The sequence below is a fragment of the Salvia splendens genome, chromosome 10 (assembly GCF_004379255.2).
Source record: "Salvia splendens isolate huo1 chromosome 10, SspV2, whole genome shotgun sequence".
In the NCBI taxonomy this organism is placed as follows: Eukaryota; Viridiplantae; Streptophyta; class Magnoliopsida; order Lamiales; family Lamiaceae; genus Salvia; species Salvia splendens.
The window spans coordinates 29030914-29046486 of NC_056041.1; positions in this window are offsets into that span (position 1 = coordinate 29030914).

The following is a 15573-nucleotide window of genomic DNA, read 5'->3' on the forward strand; positions in this document are numbered from 1 at the left end:
CACACCGGCACCGCCCTCAAAAGGAGATGGACGTAAGAGATTTGACAACTCTCCCCTCGCGGAAGACAAACAACTTCGGAAGAGGCTATCGTTTGGCATTGAAGATAGCCCCGACCTCAAGAACTTGAAATGCAAGGTAAGTCTTGCTTCGTCCTTCTTGGAACTTGATGAGGATATGAATCCGAATATGGTAGGATGAGCCTTCTCCACCGACGGTGGGAAAGTGATCCTGGATCCCGTTGGCCTAGCTAACAAGGATGATGACGTGCCGTCACCGAAATCCGGCCAGACGTCCGGCGGCTCAATGATTCTCGTCGGCCAAGGTGAGGACGACTCCCCATGCTCTCCACAAGAAGACAAGGCTGCACCATGTGAAGTCCAAGAGCCCTTGGTGGAAGTGCAAGTCAACTTACCCCAATTGGACAAAAGAACAAATGCTCCTTTTGAAAGTACATTGGCCTCCTTCCAATCCAAGATTTCACGTGAGCCACTAGCCGTTGCCATCTCTAGGCAGCCGTACCATGACAAAAATTTGGATCTTGCCTCTTTAGATGCGCCGGAGAAGATGGACATCATGGTGGCGCAGCCCCTCCTCGCCGGAGCCCAGCCGGAGGATGTCCGGACGATGACGACCTCGCATCTTCCTCTCTCGCCGACAATGGACATAACCCCGGACATGTCAAGGCCACAACGCGACCACCTAGTGCACCTTACCTCCTTGAACGCGGCGGAGACAATGGACCTCATGGCGGAGCAACCTCTCCTCGCTGGAAATCAGCCGGAAGTGGCTCACTCGGCGGTGGTCCACCAAATCCTCCCCAAGCCGCCAAATGAACAAGCCTCGAACGTCTTGATGCTACCCTATAATCCTCCCATTGAAGATTTTCCACCCCTCGAACGTGGAAGAACCCGTAAGATTCGAGACACCTTTGAATCCGGAGAGACCCGTACCGGTGCGGCTCGGACATGGCCGCGAGCAAATCCATATGACCTAGGGGCCATCGAGACCGATACTTTGATGCGGGCGTTGGAAGGAGACAAGAACCCGAGTGCCAAGGATGATTGGCGTCGGGACCAACAAAACGGGGCCGGTTGCGGGTCTCCGCCCAAAGTTGGAGGTGCATGGAGCACCCCTCGAGCCGGCATCGATCCCGCCGTGCGACAACCCGTCAAGCCAATCTCTATGGCGGACATGGTTCGAGAGACGCCACCAACCGATGGCCCGCAAGCTTTTGACCCGGAGACCATTCAAAACATCGGATATGCAACAACTTCTAATGGGATCCCGACGATCTACTTCTTGGGTGCGGAGATCCAAAAATTGGCGACAAGCATTGGACACGCCATTGTCGGTAAGTTCTCACACTCTATCCCGGCTTCACATCAAATTCATAAGGCGCTTGAAAATTTGAAATTGTGTCAAGGATTCACTTGGAAGTATCTAAATGCTAAGCATGTTCTTATTCAATGCGAGGACATCGCCGATTACGCAAAGATTCTTGGTGGACCGAAAGGAACGCCTATTTGGTTTGTTGATCGACACCCCATGCGAGTGTTCAAGTGGACTCCAGATTTTGATGCTTATTGTGAATCTCCGATAGCGGCAATTTGGTGCAACTTACTTGGTCTACTAATTCACTTATTAGATCAAGCGGCGCTCTACGCTATTGGCAAACTTTTGGGCACACCGATCCAAATCGACCGGGCCACGGCAAACAAAACTAGGTTGTCTTTTGCTCGACTTTGCGTCAAGATAGACATATCAAAGCCACCCATCGAGGAGATCATTCTAGACATTGGCGGCCGCGAGACGGTGCAACAAGTTAAATGGGACAAGATTCTATCCTATTGCCGGGAGTGCAAACATGTTGGGCACAAAAGTGAGGTATGCTACGCGGTAGGTATGACGGAAAGGCCGATCAAGAGAAACTACAACACCGTTCCTACCAAGCAACCGCAACATGAGGATGGGAATAATCAAGGAACAAGGGATTCCCCAAGACCCTTCATGAATGGAAAGGAGTGGAGAGCCTAGAGAAGAGCAAACAACACGGGTGATCGACACAACAATGGCCCGCGCTGAAGCGAGGCTGTGGAAGCCGAACGGATGGGGCCGGACATTCTTGGAAACCTCCAAGAACCTATTGACCCGGAGGAGGGTGATCATCCCGAGAGAGAAGGAAACCATGACCGGACACACCCCAAACAACGGACGGGGTTTCTTCCCTTTCACTACCCCCGGAGGGACGGTTCCCCTAGTGCCGTAGGGAAGGGGGTGCATTGGCGCAAGGGGTCGGCTGGCCCGGGATTTCAAGGTTCGAGTGGCTCAGCTCGATTGGCTTCGATGGAGAAACTTGAAGCTCGAGGTAAGGAAAGTCACATGAGCACGGACCAATATTATTCGCTCATGGATAATGAAGATTTTGACGGGGATGGGTTCGATGACATTGAGACCATCGAGGTTGAGCGGCAGCTGAATACCGATGCCGAGGACCCCATCATGCTTATCACGGAGGGCGAATCAAGCCGCACCCCGCAAGATCATCAACTCACCAATTTTCAAGGGGGGTCTTCACACCCGCCGGGTACGAACCTCCATTGTTAATTATGTCTTTCAATCTCATGTTTTGGAACGTTAGGGGAATCGCGAATGCGGCCACCCAAAACGTTTTAAAAAGATTAATTAACTCATAATGTTAACTTTCTTGCAATAATGGAGCCGCTCACGGGCCCCAACCCGGAGAAGTTCTCCAAGACCTTGGGGCTGGTTTTCCAAGGCTCAAATCTTAATGGGAAGATTTGGGTGTTTGCTGAAGAGGGCGCAAGCTTTTGTGCCGAGTGCGACACGGAGCAGGTTCTTCATGGTCGGGTTGAGTCCCCTCGCCTTGCGGGACACATTTTCATTTCGGCAGTTTATGCTAAATGCACTATGGGTGAGAGGGTACTCTTGTGGGACAAAATGAGGGAAATTTCAGTGGCTACCGAAGGCACGCCTTGGATTATTGGGGGCGACTTCAACACCATTCTCTCGCCGGGTGATAGAGTGGGAAGTGACTCTAACCGACAAGCTGAAATGGTGGACTTTGCGGAGGCTATTGAAGACTGCAGGGTTCTTGACTCGGGCTATGATGGCTCGGACTTCACGTGGGCCATGAATGGCTTATTTGAGAGGCTCGATAGGGTATTAGTGAATGAATCATGGGCAGAGAGTTTTGAAGCAACTCGGGTTACAAACTTGCCACGGGTTTCTTCGGATCATGGCCCCGTTTTGGACCGGTGTAGAACCCCACGCACCCACTCCGGGGGCAGCCCGTTCCGCTTCCAAAACATGTGGATTAGACACGATAATTTCGCTGATCTGGTTCGGGGAGACTGGAGCCAACCGATGGAGGCTGAGGGACTTCTCAATCTTCAGATCAAACTTGGTCGAATTAAGAAAACCCTGAAGGAGTGGAACAAGGTTGTTTTCGGGAATATTCACAACAACCTTAGGGAATTGGAGGAAAAAATCGTGATGGCCCAAGCTGATTTTGAGAAGAGGCCTTCCCCGGAGAATAGGTCGGAAGTTAACAGATGCATTGCCATGTATATTTGGCTACTAGAGATGGACCCTTAGATGGCTGGCGGAGGGCGACAAGAATACCAAATTCTATCAAAGTTGGGTCAAACAAAAGAGATTACGGATGCGCATCCACAAGATCAATGTAGGGGGGAGAGAACTTTCGGATGATCTCGAGATTCGGAACTCGGCGGTGGAGTTCTTCCAAAATCTCCTTGCCCCGGGTCCTCTCTCGCTCTTGGAGCCGGATTTGAGCTTGATTCAACGCCTCCCACCTTCACCCGAAGTGGACGCTCTTCCGGACCCACCAAGCACGGAGGAAGTGAAAAGAGCCGTTTTTGACATTTCCGGAGATAGCGCACCAGGACCGGTTGGCTTCACAGCCACCTTCTACCAATCATGCTGGGACACGGTTGCTGGAGATGTTGTTGCCTCGATCCAGCAATTTTTTGGGGGAGCCTTCCTACCCCCGAAGCGTCACAGCCACGAGTATTGTCCTCATCCAAAGAAGCTCGCCCCGGACTCGTGGAGCGACTACCGCCCCATCAGTCTTTGCAATGTCTCAAACAAGATCATCACCAAAATCCTCACGAGGCGGCTTACCCCACTTCTCCCACAGGTTATTTCGCCAAACCAGAGCGGGTTCGTGAAAGGGTGGTTGCTAAATGATAGCGTTCTCTTGGCTCAAGAGATGTTCCATGAACTTCCAAGGGGCGCACCGGCCCCCAATGTTGCGGTCAAGATTGATATGGCTAAAGCTTACAACAGAGTCCAGTGGCCCCTTTTGATCAAGGTCATGGAAGGAATGGGTTTCCCGGCCAGGTGGATCTCCATGATGGAGAGGTGCGTGGGATCATGCTGGTTCTCGGTCTTGATTAATGGTATTCCGTCAGGGTTCTTCAAGTCATCCCGTGGTCTCAGACAAGGTGACCCAATTTCACCCGCCTTGTTTATGATCGCTGCGGATTACCTCTCAAGGGCCCTGGACAGACTTATTTTGGGAAAGAAGGAGATGACTTTCAAGGCCTCACGAGGATGTATGGAGATTAGCCACCTTGCCTATGCCGATGATATTGTAATCTTCACTCAAGCGGCGGAAGTACCCCTGAGGCGGCTCAAAGCCTGTCTTGATGAATATGCGGGAATTTCAGGACATCAGATCAACCTCGCAAAAAGTAATTTCTACATCACCGAGAGACACGAGAGGTGCACCGACATCATTCAGGCCGAAGGTGGATTTTCTCGAGGTACCTTCCTTTTCTCTATCTTGGGGTCCCTATTTATCGAGGTGTTAAGCATACAAATATGTTTATGTTCCTTCGGGAAAAGATTGTTGCGAGAGTCACGGGCTGGGCACACCGTCACCTCTGGTTTGGAGGAAGGCTTACTCTCATCAAGAGTACGCTCGAAGCGGTGCCCCTCCACATCTTCCAAGCCATCGAGCCAACCTCTGGGGCTCTCAAACAATTGGATCAACAGATGGCTCGGTTCTTCTGGGGGTCAACAAACGAGAGGAAAAAACACATTGGATCGGATGGGATCAGATCTGCCTCCCGACTTCCGAAGGGGGGCTCGGGGTTCGAAAATCCAAAGAAGTACTCTGAGCCTTCAACATCAAGTTATGGTGGCGATTTCGAGAGCAAAGCTCGCTTTGGGCTAGATATATGAAAATGAAATATTGCAAAAAGACTTCCCCCCTTGCGGCCAACCCCTCTGGGCACAATGATCCTATCTTGATGCTATTACCAAACACAAAAAAGTTTTTTGTGTTTGACAATTTCTATAATGTTATTATATCGACCAAAATGATCCTATCTTGATGCTATTACCAAGCAAAGATCGTACAATCAATCAAAATCTTTTTAGTGAGAGAGGCTCTTCCTTCTCTCTATAATCCCACTCTATAATCTCACGGCCTACATCCCACAACCTCCGCCGGCTCGCTCCCGACGTCTACTCACCCCATCCCATACCCTCACCCCACTCTTACAACCGCTTTCCATCGGCGACGACCCTAAGACCCGAGTAAGCTTCATCGTGTTCTCCAAGAAGCAGCACCTCCAACCTCTGACCCACCATACCACCGTCTCGGATCGAGGCGCGGCACAACCGCCAAGGTTGTACCCCGGCTAGACATGCCGGACCCCACCGCGAACCTACCCCGGCTCCCCCGGATCCCGAAGTGCCAAGGCTCATCCCTGACCACCTCATGGTCTTTCACGCGAGTGAAGACCCCAAGCCGAAGTCTTCGGCGAAAGAATTGAAGTTGAAGAGCAAGATGATCCGGGTGGGGGCTAGGAAGAGCACGCCGGCTCCTCCAACTAAAGGATATGGCCGGAAGAGATTTGTGCCACCCCCACTACCGGAAGACAAGCAACTGAGGAAGAAACTAGACTTTGGACCGGAAGAAGGCTCCGGTGCCGAGACCAACGGCACTAGCCGAGTAGCCAACGTCTCAAGGAGTAAGGTAAGTCTATTCCCGGCTGACCACAACGGCGACATGGTAGGAAAAAGCCAGAAAAAACAACCTAAGGCACCTGTGATCGAAGGAGAAGATGCGATGGCTCATGAAGAACCGACGCCAGCCGCGTTAACCCCCACTGCCGGCGAAGTACCCGACGAAATGGTGATGACCGTTGGGGAAGAAGAAGCCAAAGCAACATGCATATCCCAAGAGGATTTGGCTGACCAATGCGGTCCAAAAAGTGCATTGAGGAGTGAGGGAGTCAACTTACCCGAAATGGGAATAAAACCAAGGGCCCTTTCCGAAAGTGCATTTGTCCCCTACCAAAGTGGTGAGTCACATGTGGTGCATTACTCCTCCATCCCAATGCAGCCAATAGAGACAAAAGAGGGAGATATTCTCCAAATCATCGACTTGGATGTGGCGGAGTCACTTGATGCCGCGACGGCTCAACCATTCCTTGTCGGAACTTCACCGGCGGCAGCCCACACAAACAATGTTGAACACCAGCAACCACGCATTGATAAAGATAGTAACCCACACATGCTTTTCCTTGAGAATGGACCAAACCTAGAAGACTTCCCCCCCTTGGAAAGGGGAAGGACTCGGCAAATCCGAGAGACGTTCGAATCTGGTTCGGCATTGGAGGGAACGGCCGGGACGAAGAACTCTCACCAAAACACGTCTAAGAACACGGTGCTTAAAGGGGCGGCAACCCTACCGGCCAAAGTGGTGCGGGCCAACAAGGAGATGGTGACACCTAAGCCACCCGATGAAACGATGGAAGAGGGGGATTCGAGCACGAACTCACAACCCAAAGCTCAAAGCCCCAAATCAGCCGATAGGATTAAACAACAAGCCGAAGTCCATGGCCGACTTGGTGCGAGAGAAGCCGGCAAATGAAAGCCCGCGAGTATTTGTTCCGGAGAGCATCCAAAGTATAGACTTTGCTTCATCGGTTAATGGGATCCCGTCGATTTACTTCTCCGGATCCGAAATCCAAAAGCTTGCATCAACCCTTGGACATGCAATTGTAGGTAAGTTTTTGCATTCAATTCCGGCTTCCAATCAAATACAAAAGGCGCTTGATAATATTAAATTTCGTCGAGGATATACGTGGAAATATATTAATGCCAAACATATTCTTGTTCAATTTGAGGATTTGGCGGCCTATGCTCGACTACTTAGTGGACCCAAGGGCACGCCGGTGTGGTTCATAGATCGGCACCCGATGAGAGTCTTTAAGTTGACTACGGACTTCGACGCCTATTGTGAGTCTCTGATCGCGGCGATATGGTGCAATCTAATTGGCCTCCCGATCCACCTATATGATCAATCGGCACTCTATGCAATTGGGAAACTCCTTGGAACCCCGATCCAAGTGGATAAAGCTACGGCCAACAAGTCGAGGATATCATTCGCGCGGTTGTGCATTGAGATCGACATTACTAAGCCACCACCCGAAGAGATTATCCTTGACATTTGTGGGCGCACAATGGTGCAGCAAGTTAAGTGGGATAAAATCTCATCCTATTGCCGGGAATGTAAGCACGTGGGCCACAATAGTGATGTTTGCTATGCGTCCGGGAAGGTGGAGCGTCCCCCAAAACGAAACTATAATATAGCTACTCCAAACCGTCACAACAAGGTGGAATGGGAGCCAAGAAGTATATGGATGAATCGAAACAAAACAATGATCTCATGGAATGGAAACAACAAGGGAAATACAAAGCAAAAGAGAGTAACCCGCGACAACACCCAAAGGCTAGTGCGCGCCCGGGACTGGATTGGATGGGGCCTGACTACTTAGGGGAAATGCATAGCGCGGTGGGCAATGACATGACCATGGAGCACGGCCATAACCTTCCTAAGGGGCCGCTCGCCAGAACATCGTCCCTTGATGGTGGACGTAGGGGTAAGGCGAAAGGTGTGGTATTAGCGCGCCAAGGAGCAGCGCCGGCCTCGGACGACCGTGGGTGCTCAAAAGGCTTCTTCAAGCCTTTTGTTCTTGACAACACCGGATCACAAGAAGGACCAAGCCACATGAGCACCAACCGCTATTACACCCTTATGGCCCGAGAAAACTTTATGGAAAATGAGTTTGAAGATGATAAAGAGTGGGTGGAATCCTTTCCACATAATGAAGTTGCCGAGGGGTCCAACCTTGCGCTTATGGAGTCCGAGCCGTATAAAGGGGGAATGACCTCCAAATTGTTGAATTTCAAGGGGGGCCTTCAATCCCGCCGGGTATGCCCCTCTCTTGTTGATCATGTCTTTAAACTTTCTATTTTGGAATGTTAGGGGGATCGCGAATGCATCAACCCAAAACGTCCTTAAAAGACTAATTAAATCCCACAATATTTGCTTTCTTGCAATAATGGAGCCGCTCACTACCCCTAATCCGGACAAGTTTCCAAGAGCGCTGGGGATGTCCTTCAAGGGATCTAACACTAATGGGAAAATCTGGATTTTCGTTGGAGAGGGAATGGATTTTATTGTTGAGGATGACTCGGAACAGCTGCTTCATGGGAGATTTAGTTGTCCGTGGCTTCCTTCTCCTATTCTGCTGTCGGCGGTTTACGCTAAGTGCTCAAGAGGGGAGCGTGTTGCGCTGTGGGAAAAGATGAGGGAAATTACCCGAGTGGAGGAGACTTCAACACAATCCTATCTCTGCGGGATAGGACGGGGAGCGACACAAACCGCCAGGCGGAAATGGTTGATTTTGCTGAAGCTATTGAGGATTGTAGATTACTGGACCCGGGCTATGACGGAGCAGAGTATACTTAGGCTAAAAACGGCCTTATGGAACGATTGGATAGGGTGCTGATTAGTGAAACGAAATCCCAATTATTCGATGCGGTACGAGTCACAAATCTCCCTCGCATCGCATCGGATCATGGACCATTGCTCGTCAGAAGCAGGCTGCCCAGCAACCATGAGGGCGGTAGAGCCTTCCGGTTTCAAAACATGTGGGTGCGACATGGGGGATTTAATGAGCTTGTGCGTGAAGATTGGATGGCCCCCACGGATGCCGAGGGCATCTTCAACTTGAAACTAAAACTCGCAAGGATCAAAGGCGCTCTAAAAAGATGGAACAAAGAGGTCTTCGGGAATATCCATGCCAACCTCAAGAATTGTGAAGAGAACATCGCCGAGGCCCAAGCGGACTTTGAAGGGAACGCATCGGCCAGGAACAGGATGGAGGTCAACAAACGCATTGCCGAGTACATCCTTCTTCTCAAGATGGAAAGCGGCTCTCCGATGGCTGGAAGAGGGGGATAAAAACACCAGGTTCTACCAGCGTTGGGTGAAACAAAAGAGGATTCGCCTTTGAATTCATAAGATCATTGACAATGGGAGGGAACTCACAGATGATACGGATATCAAGGAATCGGCGGTCAGCTTCTTCCAAAACCTCCTTGGGCCCGACTATCCGGAACTAGATGAGCCGGACCTTAGCCTCTTGCAACGGATTCCACCCTCGGAGCACTTAGATGACCTCCCCAAACCGCCGGATGATGACGAGGCTCCTGAGGGCTCGTATACATGGAAGAGGCTCCTGAGGGCTCGTATACTTGCTCACCCACACATGCGTTGGGTGGTGGGAGAAGGAAATGTATCTTTTTGGGATGACTTATGGCTTGGAGATGCTCCTTTGAGGGAACTTAGTATGGACGATAGGGGTGGACCTCTTGTGCGCGTCGCGGATTTCATTATGGAAGGGAAGTGGAACGAGGCCAAATTCAGGCTGATTCAAGCGCAAGCCGGCTTAACACCTCAAGTGGTGCGAAAGATCCTTGACACACCTATCATTCCGGATGGACCGGATGTCCCGAGATGGAGACTATCTCGTAATGGGGAGTTCTCACTCGCCACAACATGGGAAACTACTCGAACCCAAAAACCTACCATCCAAGGCCTTGATGACATTTGGAAAGCGGGCCTTACATCCTCTATGGCCATCTTCATTTTGAGACTCCTATCTAACCGAATCCCGGTGGACACTAAGCTCCAGTGGAGGAAAATGGAGATGGCATCTAAATGCCAATGCTATCCATATCGGCCGGGCATTGAATCCCTGCAGCACCTATTCATCCAAGGGAGTGGAGCTTCCGCCGTTTGGAGGGAATTCGACTCATGGTTCGGGGGTTCTTCACCTCCTCTCCGGATAAATGACACCATCCCTGATAGGCTTAAAGTTTGGGCACAAAGAGTTCGGCAGCCAGGCAGGAAGCACCTCGGCAGGGCAATGCCGTACATCATCCTTTGGTTCCTTTGGGCGGAACGCAATAGGAGTCGCCATCAATCGGTAAGGTTTAAGCCATTTAACGTTGTTTGGCAGGTGCAAACGTTCATCAGAAATGGCATGACAAATGGGACTTACAAACCGAAGCACTGGAAGGGAGTTCTCCTTAAAGTCAATATTCCGAATCAGGCTGAGCCACGGAGGTCTAGGCCGCTTGCGATGGCCATCGAGTGGAACCCACCAAAACAACCATGGATCAAACTCAATACGGATGGTGCGTACTGTAAGGATACGGACAAAGCCGGAGGAGGAGGGATCGTGAGAGATCATAGGGGACACATGTTCGCAGCCTTTGCGACCCCACTCGAGGCACACTCGGCCCTTGAGGCAGAGCTACTTGCCATTCAAGTAGGGCTGAACCTGGCCATGGAATTCGGGCGACCAATCTGGGTGGAATCGGATGCACAACAAGCAATCAAGCTGATTAATGACTCATGCTGGGGGCCGGCCCACCTCTGCCGAGTGACCTCTCGGATCAAACTCCTCAAGCACCAACAGGACATGCGCTTCACCTTCATCCATCGGGAAGGTAATAGCGCGGGAGATCTCCTTGCTAAAATTGGTATGGAGAGGATTGATTTTTGCAGAATGGGAGCCGGATCAGCACCAAGACACCTCGCAGCAATCGTGCGGATGGATGCAATCGGAACCCCAAACATTAGGGTTCAAAATGAGGAGGAAGAATGGGGATGACTGGCGGTAGAGAGGATTGTAGTTTGTTTGGTTTGGGCTATTTGTATTTTGCTTTTGGAAGGGAGTATGATGAGGTCCGGACCTGTAGTCACGGACCGCATACTACTCATGCCTTAGATTTCGGGACACCACTTCTGGGTGTAGCCATGCATTGTACTACTCTCCTTGTGAAATATAGGGATGAGGGACCCACGAACCCTCCACCGTGAAGGTGTTTGAATAAAAAAAAAAAAACCCCCTCCGGGCACAACAGCCCAACTTGGAAAAGACTCATGCGCGCGAGACATCAGGCGAACCCTCACATTAGATGGGTGGTGGGCAAAGGAGAAATCTACTTTTGGGATGACATTTGGGTGAGCGACTCCACTCTTCGGTCCCTTAGTTTTGACGATAGAAGCGCCCACTCTTCCTTGGTCGAGGACTTTCTCATGGATGGCGAGTGGAATGAAGCCAAGCTCCAACAACTCCACGACCAGGCTAGACTACCACAGCAGGTAATATCTCAGATTCTCGATACTTCGGTCATTGCATGGGAGCCGGACACCCCGAGGTGGTCCCTTTCTAGACTCGGAGAGTTCTCGTTAGCAACAACTTGGGACACCATTCGTACACATAGGCCAGGGATTCAGGGGCTCGAGAACATTTGGAAGGCCGGCCTAACCAACTCTATTGCAATCTTTAACTGGCGCCTCTTGTCGAACCGCATCCCGGTCGATACCAAACTCCAATGGAGGAGGATTGATCTGACCTCAAAATGCCAATGCTGCCCCAGGAGCCCGAACATCAAATCCCTACAACACCTCTTCATTCAAGGCCGGGGAACAACCAGTGTGTGGCGGGAGTTCGACGGGTGGTTCGGGGGTTCGGCCCCTCTCCTTCGGATAAACGACACCATTCCGGATAGGCTCGAGGCTGGTCGCAACGGATGCAACAAGAAGATAGGAAGCACCTCTGCCGAGTCATGCCGTACCTCATCCTGTGGTTCATCTGGGCGGAACGAAACAGAAGCCAGCATGAGCTTGTCCAATTCAAACCGTACAACGTGGTGTGGCAAGTCTAGATGTACATCCACAACAACATGGCCAATGGGAACATTAAGTCGAAACATTGGAAAGGAGTGCATCTGGGAATGAGTATTCCGTGCCAACCAAGGCGGCCGAGACCAATGGGGATGTCGGTCAAGTGGCACCCCCCCGAGGGCTCGTGGATTAAAGTCAATACGGATGGGGCATTCATCGAAATTTCGGGTAAAGCAGGAGGGGGAGGAGTGGTACGCCACTGGACCGGGAAGTTGCTCGCGGCCTTTTCAACCACCCTCGACGCGCACTCTGCTTTGGAGGCCGAACTGATGGCCGCTCATCACGGACTTGAGCTCGCAAAGGAACTTGAGCAACCCATATGGATCGAGACGGACTCTGAACAAGTTGCCAAATTCCTAAATGGTAAGTCGTGGGGACCGGTACATGTCCGCCGGGTCATGGCACGGATCTTCCTCTTCAAGCGCCGGCACGCCATGCGCGCTTCCTTTATTCCCCGAGAGGGGAACCAAGCGGCGGATATGCTTACAAAGATGGGCCTCGACCATCAAAGTTTCCTCCAGTTCTCCGCCCAAACAGCCCCAAGACCCCTTAAGGACATCATTCGAATGGAAGAAATGGGAATACCCAACATCCGAGTCAGGTGCGAAGACCATGACTAGTACAGGTGCCGCGGAAGGAAGGATAATTGGACGCTGGAGAGTACGATGGGGTCGGGCCAACCTGGGCATGTCCCCGTCCTACTCTTATAGTGTATTTGTTCTTGTGGTTTTTGTAAATGTTTTTGGTTCCCTAGACATAGTCGGATTAGCCTTCTTGTACTCCCCTGATTGTAACAAATTTTGTCAGGCAATATAGGGATGAGGGACCCACGAACCCTCCACCGTGAAGGTGTTTGATTAAAAAAAAAATCAACAAAATCCTGAGTCGATCTCCTAAATAAGTCCCGCGATAGGAATACCTCCACAAGGGACGCATCCTCCTGGGTCAAGGTCCTCAATGAATCCTCCCGTCTCCCGCTCAGGGGGCCCACCTTCTCCTTCAAATGCCATGTATCAATGTGTTGCACTTTGAGGTGCACGTCACCCTCATGAACCTTGCCTTTCCTCTTTCTCGACACCAATTGGAATCCATCATCATCCACACTTGGTTGACAGCTGATAGCCACTCTTGTCTTCGACGATTCTTCAACCGTTGATCCCTCCATGTTCCTCATTTGGTCGGTTCCTTCTTTGGCCTTGATCGAATGCCCATTACATGATGAAGTCCCTACCCATGTGTCCACCTCTGGGCGCCACTCTCGGCGGGTGATCCTGGAGACATGGCTCGAGTAAAAGAGATGCGTCGGTATGCCCACAATATTGCACCAAATGGTTACAATCGGTGACTCGAAGAATGTATCGAAGTCCGGTGCCCACTTGAATACCCTCATCGGGTGACCCTCAACATACCAAATCGGGCTCCCATTAGGTCCATTTAACACCTTAACATAATCGGCCATCTCTTGGAATTGGATTAAAACATGCTTCGCATTCAAGTGTTTCCAACTAAAAGAGCCAACTAGCCCCAAACCTCCTAGGCTCTTTTGTATTTGGTAAGTAGTTGGGAGCGAATGGGTGAATTTTCCAATGACAGCTAGCCCTAGTTTCTCCGAGAGGTAATCCGCTTCTAAGTCGGAAAAGGAGAGGGATGGTGTACCTTCAAAACAACCGGCTATCCCCATGGCTTTGATCTTGGTGGCGTCCAAAGAGATTGGCTCGGCTTTGTGGAAACTTTGCGTGGCTTGTGCTCCTTCCGCGGACCCCACCCCCACACGAGAGAGGGTTTCTTTCGCCGCCTTCCAAGCTCCCGCCGGCGGGGAAGCACCGGGGGGGCCGACCCCCTTGACATTCACCATTGACTAGAGGGGGGGAGAGGGCGTGTATCACATGGGGTTGAATTTGAATTCAAAATGTCATTTACCAAGAATGGGCCAACATTTCCTTCCCCATGCAAAGTAGCTTTTGGCCTTTCCTTTTTTTGTGAATCACATGCAGCCACATCCAAGCATGCCACCCCATCTCCCTTAGGATTCACGTGAGGATTTGTACCATCTTTGACCAAATGGTTGGCCAACTCCATCCTCATGTGTGATTCACCATTATTCCAGCCATCCAGCGCCGGAGAAGTTCCGGCCACCTCCTCGCAATCGGGTCCAGCCATGTCGCACGTCGGGGCATTCCCTTGTTTCGCCATTTGAGCTAGAGAGCTCAAAATCTCCTCAACGAGGGAGTGCTCGGTTTCCGGCGACCCCTTCTCCTCACCATGGAGCTCAGCGAGAAGATTGTCCGCCATTTCAAATACCATCTTCTTCTTGGTCCTACTCACCCCCGAATCTGATTCAAAGCCGGCACGTTTGAGAGCTCGGTGTGCTTTCTCCGGGTAAGGCGTGCCCACCCTCTTTGATTTTGGCCGTGCAATCAATGGGAAGGTCCACTCCGGCGAGTATATGGGCTGCCTCGTTTGTGACAAGGTCGTGCCCTCCCCCTCCGGTCGCTCACCTCCGAATTTCACCATGCTATCAGGAGCCACCACATGTCACCACCGGCCGAAAGATTGTTGCCTTGGCCGGGAGACCGCGCGTCCCCTTGGGAGGTTCGTCGACGGGAGACCGCCTAGGTTGTCGTCGACCACAAAGTTTAGAGAGAGAAGTTAGAGAGAAGGGAGAGCTCGTATTTGATCAATAGTGTCCTCAAATGACATGCTTACAAGCCTATTTATAGGCTAGAATGGACTCTTGAAAGTCTCACATCATTAGTACAACTTAAGACACTTAAAATGACTCATAATAAAAGAAAAGTAACTCCTAAACCTTTGGTGTAACTCTAGGACATCTAAAGTCACTTATTTAGCATAAAATGTAACTAAAAAAGACCCTTCATTTTGACTACTCCAACTTGGACGAGAATGCATCATGTATCATCAATTTGGGCCTCCAAAATGTGATATGTAGTGCCTCCAAACTTCATGCCTTGGGCTGCCCACTAACTTGAATAATATTCACCACTTGGCCCAATGTAGAATGGTCTTGGAATTGGGTTTTTATTTCAGCAACTAAAAGCAACATGGACTCCTTTATCTTCTTAGCTCTAGCTCTTGTAATTGGCCCACTTTGAATGATCAATGGATCCATCTTCTTGTCCTTGTAGATCAGCTTGGGTGTGTCTCCATCACCGTTGTTGGAAAGTTCTCATACTCGCTCCCATCTTCCTCCCAAATTCAAAAAAGCCTTGGAGGTTTGGGGCTAGTGGGTTCTTTCACTTGGAAATACTTGAATGCTAAGCACATCTTAATCCAATTCCAAGAGATGGCCGACTATGCTACGGTCTTAAATGGTCCCAATGGGAATCCCAATTGGTATGTTGATATCCACCCGATGAGGGTGTTCAAGTGGGCGCCGGACTTGGATACATTCTTCGAGTCGCCGGTTGTTGCCGTTTGGTGTAACATCATGGGAATCCCGGCGCATCTTCTT